Source organism: Mus caroli, unplaced genomic scaffold, assembly GCF_978045245.1.
Source record: "Mus caroli unplaced genomic scaffold, Mus_caroli_1 scaffold_15, whole genome shotgun sequence".
Taxonomy (NCBI): domain Eukaryota; kingdom Metazoa; phylum Chordata; class Mammalia; order Rodentia; family Muridae; genus Mus; species Mus caroli.
In genome coordinates, this window is record NW_028227270.1 from 9,219,212 (window position 1) to 9,232,132 (window position 12,921).

Below are 12,921 nucleotides of genomic sequence, written 5' to 3' on the forward strand. Positions count from 1 at the left end.
ACTCTGATGAGTGGTTTGAATGAAAACGTCCCCATAGTCTTGGGACTTTTGCACACTTGGCCTCCAGTTGGTGGCGCTGTTAGGGAGTTTAAGAGGTGTATCATTTAGGGTAGGGCCTTAAGATTAAAAACTTAATACCACTTTTGGTTTACTTTCCTCTGATTTGTACTTATGTTTAAAGATGTGAGCTCTCAGCTTCCTGTTCCTGCCTCATTTTGCCACTTGCTTGCCCTGCCTCTCCACCATGATGGACTTTTCTTATCCTTCTAGAGGGAACCTTAAGCCCAAATAAACTCTTTCTTCTTTAAGTTGCTTCTGGCCATGGTTTTTAATTACAACAATTAATTGTATTAATTAGTTACAGAAAGGTAACTGAGAAAGAAAGAGAGAGAGAGAGAGAGAGAGAGAGAGAGAGAGAGAGAGAGAGAGAGAGAGAACCAAGTTTCAAGGCACAGGTCAAGTGTGGAATGCAAAGTGGAGGGATTTGTAAGTCTTGGTGTTGACAAACATTGATGTTTTAGATCCACTTGGGAAACTTCTGAAAGAGTCATCATCTCAGGCTTTGCATCTGGGTTGTGGAAGCTAGATTCTGCAAGTGAGAGTCTCCTGGGACATGGCCAAGTTGATAACAGGCCAGGATCTCCTGCTCATGGATGAGAGCTGGCTAGCCAAGGGCCTATTTCCAGGCATGATCAGGGGTTTTGCTTTATTTTTCCCCCCTGGTGGGGACTTGTGAAGGGACTCCTGAATGAGAAGACTTCAGAAAAGTAGCCTAGACCCAAATTATGTAAGGGTTGGAAGAAAGGTAGGGCAAGGAGACTTTCCTTTTTATGGTTCTGGAGGTTGAACCTAGGGACCAAGTGAAGTCTGGAGTGGATGTACATTGTTTGACACAGGCTGGGCCATGTCAAGAACACTGCCTCAGATCCAAGGGCATGACAAAGTCTTTGCTGGTGAGGCTCACAAGGATAGCAAAGTCTTCCTCTGGTCCATCTGTGGATGTTGAGAGTGTATGCAGATGTTCAAAGTAGCTTTCCCTCTCCCAACCCCACCCCAGTACCTCATTTTCTTCCTCTGAATAAAGAAGACTGTTCATCTATGGAGGTTTCTCTTATTGAAGTTAGCACCTGCTTTCCTGTTCAGCCGTGTGCAATAACCCTGCCTCCCTGCTACCCTGTTTATAATAGATATGTTGACTTCCTGGAGGCTGCAGCTTCTCCATCACAGAGCCCAGCCCACTCAACACCAGCTTTTCCATGGTTCCCTGTGTCTGTCTTTTCTTAAATACATGACGTCCCCACTCAGGTCAATCTCTGAAGCCATGCTAGATATGGCAGCCCCCAGCCCTTTAACTGGAAATTTTCTATTAGCATACCGAGTCACTGAAGGTTATGGGAAAGAAATGATGCTGAAGTAACAGATGAATCTAGGCTCTGGATCATCCTCTCAGCCTGCTGGGCTCTCCACTCCCATCTGAATTACTGAATCCCATCAGTCTATAAAGTGGAGACATTTCTCCCCTTATGTAAATGGTAAAATATCCCAAGGAATCCCCCTGCCTCACTTCACTGGGCATCTTCAAAACATCCCTGTAAAAACCAGGAACACAGAGTGCATGAGAAGAGTCCCAGTGTTCACCTGGCTCCTGGTCTAAGGTCGCCTAGTGATTAAACCCTCCCTTCTACCTCACAGACTCCACCTTTATGGCAGAAGACTCCCTTGTACCTCAGGGACTCTACCTCTATGGCAGGAGACTCCCTTCTACCTCAGGGACTCCACCTCTATGGCAGGAGACTCCCTTCTACCTCAGGGACTCCACCTCTATGGCAGGAGACTCCCTTCTACCTCAGGGACTCCACCTCTAAGGCAGGAGACTCCCTTCTACCTCACAGACTCCACCTCTATGGCAGGAGACTCCCTTCTACCTTAGGGACTCCACCTCTATGGCAGAAGACTCCCTTCTACCTCACGGACTCCACCTCTATGGCAGGAGACTCCCTTCTACCTCACAGACTCCACCTCTATGGCAGAAGACTCAGCCCAAGTCTTTACTTAATGGGAATGAGTCCTGGGTGGCAATGGGCTTCACCTTGGCAGGAAGAGCAAGTCAGGAGCCTGGTGTGCAGTGGGCAGCTCAGCAAGTTCCTGGGTAGTGAGGTACATCAGTTATTTTTCTTAGTGCAATGACCATTTGCCTGGCAAGAAAGTAATTTCAGTGAGGAAGGGTTGATTTTTCCCTTCCCCCAAGGTTTAAGAGGGGGCACAGGTCCATCATGGCGGAGAAGACAACACAGCAGGGGTGTGGGGCATTGATCCTAGTAAATCCACAATCCCGCAGCAGAGGGATGACAGGCAGGCAGTGGGGCCAAGCTTGCAAACAACGCTCTCCAGCTAGTGACTCCCTTTTCCCAGAAATACTTCACCTCTTAAAAATTCCAGGACCTTCTAAAGCAGCGGTCGTCAGCCTTCCTGATGCTGTGGCCCTTTAATACAGTTCGCCATGTTGTGGTGATCCCAACCATAAAATTATTATTTTCTTTTGTTGCTACTTCACCACGAATTTTGCTGCAGTTAGGAATTGTAATGTAGACATCTCTGTTTTCCAATGGTCTTGGGTGACCTCTGTGAAAGGTTCATTTATCCCCCAAAGGTGTTGAGACCCAGGTTGAGATCCACTGTTGTAAAGTAGCCTTGCCGGCTGCAGAGCCAGTGTTCCATCGCACAAGCGCACCGGGGACTTTCTGCCTTCAAACCATAAGAGCCAGAGAACGTGGAACCCTGGTGTTCCTGGAGAACCTGTGGCTCTTTAGGGCTATCACGTATTGCAAGGTGAAGGCAGGATGAAGACGGTGCTTGAGACCTATTTTTGGACTCGGTGCTATTTATAGATGATGTTAGCATGGGAGAGATGACGTCTGAGGCCTGAGTACTCCTCAGACAGACAGAGGTCACCTGGACTCAGGTCACCTGTGTTCTCCTACTGCAAGGTTTTCCCAGGCTTTATCTCATAATTCATTCTCTTTCTTCTTGGCTTCTGGGGAGAAAAAAAAATAGTTTCAACCAAAAGATTAAACACAGACACCCTAAATGGAAGCAGTTCTTACAGGAAGAAGTTCAAGAGTGTAATTAAAACGTTGGCAGTATTATGGGATGTCAAAGAAACTATCGCCTTGGAACAAAGATTGGGCTAAAATAATCCAGAATGAAGAGAATCGTTTTTAAAAAAAGAATTCGCAGCACCATATTTAAGTTCCTCTGTGTGCTGGATGCCAGGTGAAAGGTCAGAGGTGACAAGCCTGGCGCTTACACTGTGCTCAAATGCAGCATTCTGTATTGAGGATAGGCTTGCACTTTGACAGTCCTTGCAGAGTTTTTGCACGGCGCTAGCTATCCTGCATCCCCGGCACCTTCCAGCAAATGCCGACGGCACCCCTGAGTCTTTGTAAAGCTAAAATTTGTCTTGAGGAAACACTCCTCTGTATTTCAGAGAGCCTGTATTTGTTATCTATTTAAATCAGCATAATGATTCAAAATGTCTGTGCACCTTCATCCGCCGGTGGTGAGCTGAGACTTACATTTCTAACTTACTCATGTGATTACATCAGGGGTGTTGCAGGGTTTTATCTCCAGCATGCTGTCTCCTAATCTGCTTCCTTTAAGAAAACAGTGTGCCACCTCTCAGTGGAGGCTGTCTTGCATTTCTCCCCAATCAACCAATAAATAGATGTGCCTGGCGTTTTGTTGTTATGTTGCTAGGACTCTTCTAAGGAACAGCGATTTTGTTGTGCAGTCTTGAGGGATCTGTCACATAGGAGCTAAGGAGAACTGGGCTACTTAGATTGACAGAGGGGAAGGAAGACCTTGGATTTCTCATTGGGCAATATGAAAGGGAGGGGAAGAGAAGAGAGAGCCAAGAAGGTCTTGAGACACCTTGAACTACATTGCATGATCCACCCCTGTGGATCCTTTAATATAATGTATTATTGCATTGCAACCTTTAATATGGTGTATTAGTCCTGAACTCCTTGAGTAAATGCTTTGTATAGGAAAGGGCTGAGGATGACACTTGGGTTGGAAAAGGCTGATACAGAGATAGTCAAGGTCAGAGGTCAGAGGTCAGAGACTGAAGGGACCATGAGTAAGCCTCTTGAGAACTGTCAGGCATCAAGGGCAGGGCCTGGGATGAGCAACAGGGCTGGAGTCTGTGGATTCGCCCAGATGTCTGAGATCGCACATGCAACACTTCACGGCTGAGTCACTGATTCGGAGGAGGGTGAAGCCTTGCTGGATTCTAGGATGCTTTCCAGGAATTATTGCACGGAGATCTACCTGATGCCAGAAATAGACCAGTATCGAACAGTCCAGAGGCAATTGATTTAAAAATCTGCATCCTCTGCTTGTGTTTTTGTATGAACATTTCATATATATATTCACGTGTGTGTGCGCACGTGGAGAACAAGGGTTGACTTTGGGGTCTTCCTCAGTTGCTTGACACCTTAAGTTTTGAGACATACCTGGACCTGGAGCTCATCACTTTGGCTAAACTGGATGGTTAGTAAGTTCTGGGATGCTGTGTCTCTACCTCATGGCACTGGGGTTATGGGTATACACTGCCCAGCTTTTTACATGGGGTCTGGGGAGAGTGGAGGAGGGCCATCTCCCCAACCTGATTTATATTACTGAAAACAATTATGAAATATTTGAAGAGATTACTTACTTACTTCTTAACCTAGAGTTAAAATTGGTAGAAAGGGGACATGAGGTAGTCCCAGTGTTTCTCTCTCTCTCTCTCTCTCTCTCTCTCTCTCTCTCTCTCTCTCACACACACACACACACACACACACACACACATATCCTGTAACACCTTATTTAGCTCTCACCCCAACACATCCCCTTCTTCTTAGAAAGTCAACTATGGAACATGATGAGGAAATTTCAGGTTCCATAAAATGACAAAATGGCAGAGAGTGACTGAATCCATGGAATTTATGAAGATAAGATCTTAAGTTTGATTATTTTCTAGCTATGCTTACTGAATTCCGGGATGCACATATAAGCATCTAGCTAGTTTGTCACATGAACATGCTGAAACCCATTCTCTGAACGTGCCAATCTGTCCTCTTCTCAAGCTAGCTTGTCTGCTCTGGTTTGCTGCTCTCGTGTATTTGAGACCCTAATTGCTCCTTGGAACATGTTCTGTGTCTTTTGTATGTACTAAGTTTAGTGTAAGAATGAAACAGAGCCCCTGGGTGCCTGCAAAGCTTGTCACTGAGAATCTCTCTGAGTCCTGTCCCTTAGGGGTTCTCTGCTGTGCTGGTCTACAGCTGTAGGGAGGATGCCTCGCCGATCTAGGCCAATGGGCTCCTTCAAGGCACTGCGTGCTTAAACCATTCTTATTCTGAGAGGAGAATACGAAAGCATCATTTGATTTGGATTTTGATGCCTCCTTTGCCCCCGATGCATCCACAAGAGGAGGAGGACTCCCAGTTATCCCTTTGGGTCCCAATTATCTTGTCTAATTTCTTGCTGTAAGGCAGGCTTTGGCCTGACATACCCAGACATACTTACTCAGTGGCTGACTCTTATTTAAATAATTATCATAATCGACCAAGAGGACATTTCGCTCTTTGGACATGGATGTGAGACGCATGTGATTTCCCAGAAGAAATCCCTGGGTCTCTGCCAACTCTTAGGCAGAGTTTACCTGTCAATGCCAACATGGGGCAAAGGGAACGCTTCTCCCGAGCTTATGGTCTTTCCTCAGGAACTCTGGGTTTCAACTGAGACTAACATCTTACAAAAAGCACAACAGAAGAACATGGCTAATTTCCAAGTAGGCTAAAATCAGGTTGTCAGAACTTGAAGTTAAAAAAAAAAAAAAAATCCCAGACGCCACAGTCACAGGATGGGATCTTGGTTGCTGGATTTAGGTTGTATCTTGATTGATGGGATTTAGAATCACAATGGAAGTACATCTTTAGGTGTGTCTATGAGGATGCTTCCAGAGAGGCTTAACTAAGCAGGGAAGACACACCCTGCAACAGACAGCTCGGGTCCCAGACTGAAGAAAACAGAGAAACCAAGCTGATTCCTAGTCTTCCTGCCTGACAGGCCGTGTGGTCAGCTGCCCTTTGCCCCCCACCCCCAAGCCTTCCCCTGCTCACAATCGGGACCAAAATAAACCCCTCCTTCCTGGAGTTGTCTTGTATTTTGTCACTGCAGCAAGCAAAGTAACGGGGAGGATGTTCAGAGACAAGCAGAAGGTCCATCAAACACATAAGGAGTATTTACGGAAGGCACCCATGTTCTAAAAATACAAAGAAACCTGCAAACAAGCCTTAAGCTAAGAATCTTTCATTAAATCTTTTATATTTACAAGTGACTCTTTTTTCAAATAGTCTTTTTGACTCAGATATGGAGGACTCAATATTGAAGTGTTGAGCCAGCATGGAAGTCTAGAGTGTAAGGTTGCACCATTCCAATTATGAGAGTATGGCTCGCCGTAGGCTCATCCATCATCCAGGTAAGGGCAGGGGCTGTTAGATTTCTACGAACACATCTGGTTTTGAATAACACTCATTTTACTAACTAGAAGCTATTTCTAATATTTCTCATGTTGACTAGTGAGTCTCTAAGTAGGGAGATGGCTTAGCAGTCAAGAACACTTACTGCTCTTCTAGAGGAGATGAGTTTGTTCCCCAGCACCTACAAAGCAAAGAACTCATACACAGAAAAGTTTAAAAATCTAAAAGAAAAATGTAAAATATGCCATCTTGAAAATGTCCATTCTGATTAGGGCACTAGAGATTGTTAACCATTTCTGGAGGTTAGATCCTCGCAAAGAGGATATTTTAAGTGCTGGCTAGCTGCCCTTAGAGGACCGAGTTAACCTGTGTGTAGCCCAAGAGCACAGTGTTCCTATTGACAAGGTTAAAGAAAGTATCTCAGAGGTATATCACAGGGAACAGTGGGAGGCCACAGAAAGCACGGCAGAGCTGAAAGTAAGAGACTGCGTTTGATGAGCTGATGTCTGCCTTGTTTTTGAGAACATGCATCTTGCTTCAGCAGATGCTGGGTCCAACACAAGGGCAGGTCCTCTTTCCTGGGATGGGTTGATGTTACAAGGGAAAAAAAACTTGACTGTACTGTATCAAAATTATTTTTTGAGACATAGAAATCCCTGGCTCAAAGGTGCCTGGAATAAGTCAGACAGCAGTTGTGAGATCTTTTAGGACGTCTAAAGGGGGATTGAGGTAGGGGCCACAGAAGCAAGTCTGCTCTGTGTCCACTTTCACATCTTTGGTCTCCCTTGTCGCCACTGCAAGGCATTAAACAAAGCAAAGCAAAGCAAAGCATCTGTAATTAATGTAACATCTAAGGTGAGAGAGTAGGCCAAGGGTGTCACCAAAATCCCACTGTCAGAAAATGGCAGATAGTGAGCTACACTAAAAGGTCAGAGTCCACCTGCAGTTTAGACATGTTCTTTAACTTGAAAAACTCAAGCATCCAGTATCCTAGAACCTCTGGGGAAATGATGTATTATATAAATTACACAGAAACACACACTTGTGTAATTCTCACTGATACTTTATTTTTAAGTGTTTTTTTTTTAAAGATTTATTATCTTTTTAGTTTGTATTCTATTTAGTTTGTATTTGGATGTGTGTGGTGGGGAGGGGGGTTGCACTTGAGTGCAGGTGCCACAGAACCCAGAAGAGGGCCTGGATCACCTAGGGCCGGAGTTACAGTTAGGAGGCACCCGACCTGGATGCTGAGGAAGGGACTCATCCTCTGGAGTACAGTGTAAGCATTCAGCCACTGAGCATCTCCCCAGCCCCGCCTCCCTTCAACAAGTATGGAACTTACTTTTAACAGAAAGTTTAAATTTAAGACTGGATAATCAACATCTTGAAACTTTTTCATATTTCACACTGAAAGGTTTGAAATAACGTCACCCAAGCAAATACCAAGTAACCTTAACTTTGACATGAGAACTTGTGGTCACTACTTTTCTTTTTTTAAACATGTAGGCGGGCCCCGGGCTGTCAGTTACTTTCCTTAATGCTGTGGTAGATTGCTGCCACATGGATAAACTTAAGGAAGGAAGGGTTTACGCTAGCTCACAGTTTAGGGGTTCAGCTCAGCTCAGAGGAGAAGCCATGGAGGCCGAGTATGAGGCAGCTGAGACTGTTGCATCTACAACAGGAAGTACAAAAAAAAATGAATGCAAGTGTTCAACTTATGTAGGGATTGGTGAGGATGCTAAGACCCTGTTCCTCAATTGGTTCTTGATCCATCAATAAAGACACTAGTGACCAATGACTGAGGACAGGGCGGGACGTGGGAGGCGGGCAAAAATAGGGGAAGCATACCTGGGGGTAGCAGGAGAGGTTTAGCAGTGCTCAGTCATTGAGTTAGCAAAGGCATTTTAAGATTAACTGGCGCGCGTGCGCGCGCGCGCATGTGTGAGTGTGTGTGTGTGTGTGTGTGTGTGTGTGTGTGTGTGTGTGTGTGTGTTGTTGTTGTTGTTGTTTATCTGTGGATTCAAGGGCATCTGGGGGATGGCTGGTAGCCTGTTCCCGGAACTTCCGTTTCATGCAATCCAGGATCCCATGTCATAAAATGGTGCCATTCACATTTAGGGTGAATCTTTTCACTTTGTTAAACCCAGTTTAGAGAATTCCTCACAGACATGACAAGAGGTCTGTCTCATGGGTGATGTCAGATCCTATCAAAGTGACATTGACCATTGAGCATCTTTTCCATAGAACTTTCCAAAAACTCATTTTCTTTCCTCTCCTCTCCTCTCCTCTCCTCCCCTCCCCTCCCCTCCCCTCCCCTCCCCTCCCCTCCCCTCCCCTCCCCTCCCCTCCCCTTCCCCACTTCCCTTCTCCTCTTCTTTTCTAAAACACAAGGTAAGACAAAAAAATGCATATAACAAGGCAATAAATAATACTCTCATAACAAGTAAAGTCATACCTCAATCTTGTGATATACCTTAGCATTTAATTTTTAGGCTTTTCTTCTGAGTAGTTTTGATGTTTCATGCATCCAATGGGTTCTACAAAGATTGTAGAAATAAATTGGCCTGCAATGCAATAGGTAGCACTGACAAGAACAGTTATTAGTGGCTTGGGCTAGACTTAGCTAAGGCATGAGTAGGCCCAGATATTAATCCATCTGGTCCTGTGAAAATTTCCCTAGACAGACTTACTATGTAGCTCTGGCTTTCCTGGGACTCCCAGAGTTCTGCCATTGCCTCTGTCTCCTGGGTGCTGCGATCAAAGACATACACCAGCATCTCTGACCCAAGGATTAGGCATTTTAAAGAAACAAAAGCCATCTAGCCAGAGAAGTAGGATGCACACTGATGCATGCAGGAGTGGGCTGTGTAGCCTGTGTGGAAGACGGCATTGCTGATGGGTGCGGGGGGGGGGGGGGGGGGGGGGATGTAGAAGATAGCCCTTCTGTCCTCAACATCGCCTCTCTATGGTTATTGTTACTTGGTTGCTTTTGGTGGGCAAAAGATCACAGTGATCATTCAAGCTCCTTTAATCTGCAACATTGTTTCTCTTGGTAAACACACAGCTAGTGCTCTGAGAAACAAAAAGAGAGAAGCGACAACTGAACCTGCTATGTCCTTGGCTCACCAGCCTTCCAGGTTGAGGCCCAGCTGCAAACAGAAGCTCGTTTTAAAGCTACCGGATTAAGATCAAGCTTCCCAATTGGATACTCACGAAAAAGATTTCAGAAGCTGGAAGATTTGGGTCTCTCAGCTTTTAATAGTGGGAATCAGGGAATAGTGATTCCTAGGACCCATTGCTTCCTGCTTTAACGTATCATATTATGTAGTAAAATTACTATCATTTTCTATGTGTGCTGAGCATGGGTGTACCAGGTTAGGACATCATCTTCTGATGGGGGTCATCACCTGAAATTATTACCAGTCATTATCATTTCAGCAAGAATTTTTTAAAAATGAATTTGTCCCTGCCAATTATCAATGGGAAGGACAGTAGTTGTCTGGCTAATCTTGGGAAGGGAGTTGGTGGGAACATGGGTACAAGCCAGCCCACTTAGAAAAGGAAGACAGAACGGCAAACCTGGCGTTGCAAAGGTCAGAGGGAAGCTTTCCTGTGACCTGGAAAAAAAGGCAAAACCCTGTGACAAGGACTCTCTCTCGAGAGAAGAGGCCACTGATGGGCCCACAAGGGCCCAAGGCTCCGAGGCAGTAGTAGCTCAGTCCCTGTCAGCATAGCACACAAAACCGCAGATTTTCTTTTTGCTTCTGAAAGAGAGTTCTCACAGGGTGTGTGCTCCTTTGAGAGACCAAGAGCAGATTCTTCACCTGGAAGAAGTCAGACTTGAGTTTTCAAAGGATGGGTGAATAATGCCAAACGGGGGAATCCGTCAAGGAAGGAGACAGGTCCTGACAGACCCAGACTGAAGAAACAAAGCTGCCTCCCGCCTCCTCCCACCCCCACATCCTTTTCCTCTGTTTCTCAACTCCTTCCCATTGCTCTGACTCATGAGTGTCAGCCACAGGGGTGCTCCTCGTCTCTCAGCCTGATCCCTCACTGTGGGGCCTTTTCTTCTCATCCTCTTCCACAGGGTCGGGCAGGAGTCCAGACACATCCACTATTCCAAAGGCCCCCACAGATGGGCAGCTTCCTGGCAGGCAGCTTCCCCTGGCCAAAATGATTCGCCTCCTAGCACGGTGTGACAGACGGACACGCTGAAGCTCGGGGTTTTCCACCGAGGGGCTTCACACAGTCTTGCCAATTCTTTACCAGGCCCCTCTTTGCCGTTGGCCAGTCTCCTTTCACAGCACTCTCTGTCCATCACCCACCCCGGTAGCCAAAGGCTCTTTCAATTTTCTCGGCTTCATCTTGGACTCTGGCCTACTGAAGCGTGTCAAAAAGATGCCTGATGTCCCTTCTGCCACCACCGTGAGCGGCACTGCTTCAGATCCTTCACCTCAGTGATGCGCTTCAGAGAAGGGAGTTCTCACGTCTAAAGTAGGGAGTATTTGACCAAGGCACCAAAAGAATGATAGCTACATGGTTATTTTTGAATGGAAATGTAAAGATAAAGATGTACTGAAGCCAGGGAAATAAAATCCTCAGAAGAGAGTTGAAGAGGATTGGGGGAAGGGTGTGGAGAAAAAAACAAAAGAGAGATTGTCCTTGTGAACAACTGAAGACCTCTTATGGGGAGTCCAAAATTACACCCAAAATCTTAAAGATGGCTTTAGAACCAGGAAGCATTGTTTCTTGTTTAAATTCACATTCACATCAGAGCTCTGCGAATATGCTGGTTCTGTTGGTGACTTACTAGCTCCTTTGCTCCCTTGTGAGTGTAAAACCCATTCTTTGGTAACTCAGCACCACCCCTCTGTATGCCACTCCTTTATCTCTCCCTGTGAGAGGTCCCATCGTTAGACATCTGAAGGTAATGCCAGGTGAGAAACTTTTACGTGCTTGGTGCAGGACACAGGGACAGAACAGAATTCTCCCATCTGTCTGGCCACAGGGCCCATATTCCATGTATGGCCTCCAACTCTTCCAGTTTTGTTGGATGAATTTAATTTATGTGCAGTCTGGATGTAGAAACCCCAGCTTCAGGACATATTACTCTCATCCAACTCTTAGAACAGCAGGGAAGCCGATCCCTTTAGCGGGGCAATGATGCCCTGGAGGTCAAGACACTAGCACATCTCTGGGGAGTATACAGCCAAAGTGTGAAGAGTGTGGCTTGGGCCCTGCAGTGGCCTGCCGGGATGCTAAGTTCTCCACCAAGCCTTGTCTGAATCCAGTGGCATCGCCTCAGATTCACTCACAAGGACCTACAACCACGCTGCGGCATCGCGCGCCTGGGCTATCATTCTCTTCTCTGTCCTGTCTGTCTTCCAATCCCCCGCAGAGTGCTTCTATCGCAGGGGCTTCCTTGGCTTCCCGAGGCCTGGATGTGGTCACTCTCTACCCTTCCTTACTTCATCTAAAGTTTAGATGAACTTCTAAACAGTTTGAACCACAGGGAGGCGCTGGTGGGGGAGGGGCGGAGTTATCCCTACCCTGTGAGAGATCCTTAGAGGGAAACCAGCCCGATTTTCACCCGCCACCCTCAGCAGGCTACATTTGAACATTTCGCACTTCATCTTATCCTACGATCATAGCGGAACACACAGGGAAAGTCCTATCACTTATGTTCTTCGCTTCTGTCAGGCAGGGGCTAGGCTCATTTTGCGTCCTAAAACTACTCTGAGGTTGGCGACTCATCGGGCCCTCGTGGTTGGTAGTACTGTGGCGTCTAATAAGTGATATGCATCCGCCAGGATGCTGGAATCAGTTTCTTAACAATGTTGGAGCAACAGTGAGTTTCTTTTTGGAGAGGCTCTCTGGAACCTCCAAATGGCTGTGGGGGGCTGGGATGCCTTTATTCTCGGCCACACCACAACCCGTTGGCACCGGATCTCTGACCTGCGGTGGTTTTTACAGTGCAGCCCCGTCCTGGTTCTGACTCCTCCGCATTCATCTGTATTCCCAAGGGAGGCAGAGAGTGTAAACCAGACACTAGAGTGAGCCTGGGAAGGCCCAGAGGCTTTGAAAGGAGCTGGCTAACGGGGCACTTGGGAATGATTCCCTTTCTCTCTTTGGTGTCCTTTTATCTGGCTCCAGTTGGCTTCAGAAGGCCAGCCAGCTCCAGCCTCCCACCCCTGTCTGGGGTAGCAGCAGGCAGGGGCAGGGGCAACCAACTTCTTCACTCTATCTTGCTCTGACCATATTCTTCACAGTAGCTTTTGCATTCACAAAACTAAAATGTATAACCCCCCCCCCAGCAACTCTCTCCCTATCTACCTATTTATATTTTGAGACAGAGTGTTCCTCTGTAGCCCAGGCCCAAATTCATCTTCCTGTCTTT